Here is a 5,417-nt window from a genome sequence, read left to right as displayed (position 1 = left end):
ATACCGACCCCAGTATGAAAGAATTTTATTTCACATGGAGAAAAAAAGATTCTAACCACTAGTAATTTCAGGAAGTGGTAATTTGCTATCAGTTTGACTTCCTGTTGAGAAATGTGAGAGCAAATGAGTCACAGTGCCCCTCTATGCCAGGTTCCTCTTTTTAGGATGTGCCCCCAAAACATTCTCGCTGTGGTAGTTTTGGTGTCAGCCCCAGGCCCTCCCTGGAGGTTGGACTTGGGCTCCTCTGAACCAGGAACTTGGTGATGGGTCCAGGTTTCTTTTGCATCTGAGTCACTCCTTTGTTCCAAAGAGTTCTGAAGGATAGAGGTGTCCCCGGACCTGGACAAGTGAGGGACCTGGTGGGCTCTCTGTCATTCAGTCCACTTTATTGTGTTTGGGGCAGAAGTGACACACCTTCTCTCCACAACCACTCCCAATCCCAACTTTCAACCAAGGCACTGTTGCAGATGTGCCTAGACGGCGCAATCCTTCATTCCACAGATAGTTTTTAAGGTCCCTCAAGACAGAAAGCTGTACAAAGGATGATGTGTTTTCTGGAAGAACCAGTGGGAGAGTTAAGACATACTCACAGAGCTACAATCAAAACTGCTGTCATGCAGCCTTCCCTCACGCTGCCACACAGAGACCCCGGAATACTCTGGCCAGTGCTGGGTGACCAGCTGGGGCAGTAGAGAGCAGTGGGCACTTCTTGGGCCTCTGAGCAAAGAAGCGGCCCGGGGAAGTCCACTGCAGGCTGGTTGAAGGCAGGAGGGGACGGCAGAGCTCGTCGTAGGAGGACCAGACAGACAGGACAGTTCCCAGAGGTGGCCAGGCTAGGTCGCCGGGCTGGTGGTCACTGGGGGGGCCACAGAGGCACATTTTGTGAATGGCCACCCTAGGACCAGAGGCTTGTGCTCTTAAAGAGGGGGCTGACATGTTGACTAGACTTTACTATTGACCAGAGAAAAATATTATGAGAATAAATGTTGAGTATGAGGAGGAGCAGAGAGATGTGCCGGCCGGTGGTGCTGAGGGGCCCACCCCCCGTCGGCACAGCTCCCCATGTCGGGCAGCAGCAGACGGTGGCCGGGGAGTGGGGCTCATGGACAGCAGGGCTGGAGTGATTTCCCAGCCTTCATGGCCTGCCACTCCGTGACGGTGGGCATGTGTGTGTGAGGGTGAGCCTGTGAGTGTGTGTCAGACTTCACAGACACATGCATGTGTGGGTGGTGGAGCCACGTTCATGGGGGAGTGTGAGCCCGTGTCTGAATCTGAGTGTGATCATGTGCCTGAGAAGGGCATGTGTGTGTGTGCTCGTGTGTCTGCCTCTCCTCTCTCACTAGATTATGGGCTCTTAAAAGCAGCAGCCCTGCTTCTCTGGTTTTCTGTTTAATAACTGGCTTAAAGGAAGGCACAGACCTGCGTTTTGTGGAAGGTCAAATATGTACCAAGCATCTTGCCATATGTGTTAAATTCCTGATTTCATTTAATCTCCACAGCAACCCTGGGAGGTGGCTATGACTGCCCCCATTCTACAGCTGGGATGACTGAGGCACCAAGTGGTTTGTCCAATCCATTTCACCAGTGCATGGTGGTGCCAGATTTTGATCCCAGGCCTGTCTGATTCTAAAGCCCAGGCTCTGTTCATGCTATGACACTGCCTCCCATAATACAGCAAACAGAAACCAAGACAGACAAAAAGTTAATTAGATGGTAGAAGCTAATCAGAGCGTTTGGATCTGCAGAGGTTGAGGGGAGGTGTGAGCCCTAGGCCTAACCTGCAACGGCTGCACATTGTGAGCAGCGGCACAGTGAGTGTGCCGCCATCTCACTTCCTCTGCAGTCGCCTCCCACCTCTGCTCCCCGTGTATTCACACCAAGAGACTGCCTGGTGAGTTACGCAAAGCTGTAAACAGAGAAGCAACGTTTGGAAAGGAATGAAATCATTGGCCAAAATAGAAGCCTCATGTGCCAAAGAGGACAGAGTTGCAAGCTAGGGAGCAGACGCTTCTGATGTGCGTGCAGCTGAGTCCTACCTTTATCGGTAAGGACACGGATTGCTTTACAGCTGTGCCTGAGGATGTGTAATACTGCAGAAATATCTCTTTACCTACTGGTATAACAGTACAGCTTTGTGGCCCAAAATCTTGGGAAAGAATGAACCAGTCGTGGTACTTCCCAGAGTTTATCAGGTGTCAGTGCACAGCGGGCTCCTGCTCCTCCTGAGCCACGGAGTTGCATGCTTATACACACTCTTGTACGTGTCCTTATATAGTGTTTGGCAGTTTGCAAAGAGCTTTCACATCCACAGCCTTCCCACCTTTGTCCCGCCCATTTGGGATAGGTAGGACAGAAATTATCATCTCCAGTTGATGGATGGAGGAACAGGCTCAGAGGTGTTAGGGGACTTGCTCAAGGTAACTCAGATCAAGACTGGTGGAGCCAGGAGGCAGACTCAGGTCTCTTGCTCTTCATCCACTCAGCTTCCCACTGTGCGGTGCTCCAGAGCTGTTTTCACCTGGCCGTGGAAATCATTTCCATTTTGCTTCAGTTGGGGTCTCAATCATCTCTTGCCTAGACCATCCCAACCCTTCCATTCAATTCTCAGCCTCCAATACACCCGACAGAGCCACCTTGCACTGCTCAGGAGCCATGCTGGGGCATGAGCTGGGCTCTGGGGTAGGAAGATGGATGAGCCCAGAGGCTGTGGGTGGAGAGAAGGAGTGTTGGTTCTCTCACGGAGGTAAAGAACAAAGTGGGTAGGGTGCAGAGTAGGGAGCCACCCCTCTGCCTATAGACAAAGACATTTAGGATCAAGTGTCATGTTGAAGTCAACATCCATGACAAGGCAGCTCCCAGTGCTCTGGCCAAAATCACCACTGTGCTGGGGCTTGATGTCCCAGGCTACATATTTTGGCTATTCTGGGTCCTTTGCAATTCCATATAAATTTTAAAATCAGCTTGTCAATTTATACAAACAAGTCATCTGGGATTCTGTTAGGGATTCTGTTAAATCTGTACATCATTGTGCGCAGTATTGCCATCTTAATGTTAAATGAACATAGGATGTTTTGGCATTTATTTAGATCTTTTTAAATTTCTTTCAACAATGTTTTGTAGTTTTTAGAATATAAGTTTTACACTTGTTTTATTAAATTTATTCCTGTATATTTTATTCTATTTAATGCTATTGTGAATGGAATTGTTTTCTTCTTGATTTCATTTTCAGATTGTTCATAGCAAGTATGTAAAAATACAAATGATTTTTGTATAGTGATCTTGTACCCTGCACCTTGCTGAACTCATTTATTAATTCTAAAAGTTTTTGAGTGGATTCCTTAGAATTCTCTATATAGAAGATCATGTTGTCTGTGCACAGAGGTAGTTTTACTTTCCAATCTGGATGCCTTTATTTCTTTTTCTTGCCTAGTTGCCCTGGCTGGAACCTCCAGCACCATGCTGACTAGAAGTGATGGAGCAGATATCCTTTTAAATCTACTGAGACTTGTTTTGTGGCCTAGCATTTGGTCCGTCCTGGCGTGTGTTCATGTGCACTTGAGAAGAATATATGTTCTGCTCTTGTTAGGCAAAGTGTTCCGTAGCTGTCTGTTAGATCTAGTTGGTTTGTAGTATTGTACAAGTCCTCTATTTCCTTATTGATGTTCTATCCATTATTGAAAGTGGGATATTGAAGTTTCCATTACTATTGTTGCACTATTTCTCTCTCAAGTCTGTCTGTTTTTGTTTCATGGACTTTGGTGCTCTACTGTTAGGTAAATATGTTTATAATTGCTATATCTTGTTGACAGATTGACCCTTTTATTAATATATATTGTCCTTCTTTATCTCTTGTAATAATTTTGGTCTCAAAGTGTATTTTGTCTGATTTTAGTATAGCCACTCCAGCTCTCTCTTGATTACTGTTTACATGCAATATCGTTTTTTGATCCTTTCACTTTCAATCTACCTGTGTCTTTGAATCTCAAGTAAGTCTCTTTAGACAGTGTATTGTTTTTATCCATTCAGCCCACCTCTGCCTTTTAATTGGAGAGTTTAATCCATTTACATTTAATGTAATTACTGATAACGAAGGACTTCTGCTGTTTTTCTTTTTTTTCTATGTGTCATATATCCTTTTTGTTCCTCAAATCTTCAATTACAGACTTCCTTTGTGTTAAATAGATATTTCCTGGAGTACTTTTTTCATTCCCTTGTCATTTCTTTTATTGTATATTTTTGGGTTATTTTCTTAGTGGTTGCCTTGGGGATTAATTTATAACAACCTAGTCTGGATTAATACCAACTTAATGTCAATAGTATATAAAAATTTTTCTTATATATCTGCATCCCTCCCGACTTATGTTGTTAACATCACCCATTACATCTTTATACACTGTGTGCTCCTCAGCATAGATTTATCATTGTTGTTTTATGTAGTTATCTTTTAAATCAGATAAGAAAAAAGAAAAGTTACAAAGAAAAATGCATTAATACTGTCTTAAATATATACCTAGATTGTTCCTTTTACTGGTGTTTTTTATTTCCTCATGTGGATTTGAGTTACTGTCTCGTGTCCTTTCATTTTGGCCTGAAGGACTCCCTTTAACATTTCTTGTAGGGCAGATATGCCAGCAATTAACCGTCTCAAATTTATTTAACTGAGAATGTGTTAATTGCTCCTTCCTTTTTGAAGAATAGTTTTGCCAGGTATTGACTTCTTGTTTGACAGTTTCTCTTCCAGCACTTTGAGTATGTCATCCCACTGCAGGCTGAAGTGAGGCAGTAAGTGTGCACTGGATTCTCACAAAGGACAGTGGGGTACACCCAGACAGGAGCTGGACTTTGAAACAGATGAGGATAAAATAAAGACTGGAAGGAAAGAAGGGTTTGCCAGAGAGGGAGGGCCTTCTGGGTGAGCTGAGATTATTGTCCGTCGTGACCAACAAGAGCCTTACCCAGGAACTGTGATGACAGGCTGTGGAAGGCTGGAGCCATGGTCCGGAAGGGTCGCCTATGGTTTCTAGTCTGAGACCTGCAGGGATTAGCTTAGAGGCATAACTGGGGAAATAGGAAGGAGATGCCATCTGTGAGAGAATGGACAAGTGGGAGACTGCACCATCTGTGCTGAGTTAGGAAGATTAGAAAATGAGAGAGAAGAGGAGTGTGAAACCATGGGGCAAGAGGCATGACATGGGCATCGGTCAGAATTCTGTGGGTTGCAAGTCACAGAAAGGCAACTCAAACCAGCTGAAGCCAGAAAAGGGAATTTAGTGGAAATATATCAGAGATTTACAAAATCTTTTGGGAGCTGGAGAACCAGGCTTGGAAAATAGACAAGAATGATAGTCGTTCCAGAGAACCTAAAAGCAAGAAGCACGAAGATCATCTTTTCGCAGGAATAGCATGGTCAGGACACC

This window comes from Diceros bicornis, chromosome 6 (assembly GCF_020826845.1).
Source record: "Diceros bicornis minor isolate mBicDic1 chromosome 6, mDicBic1.mat.cur, whole genome shotgun sequence".
NCBI classification, from domain to species: domain Eukaryota; kingdom Metazoa; phylum Chordata; class Mammalia; order Perissodactyla; family Rhinocerotidae; genus Diceros; species Diceros bicornis.
The sequence above is the reverse complement of the archived record's forward strand: the minus strand, read 5'-3'. Positions refer to the sequence as shown.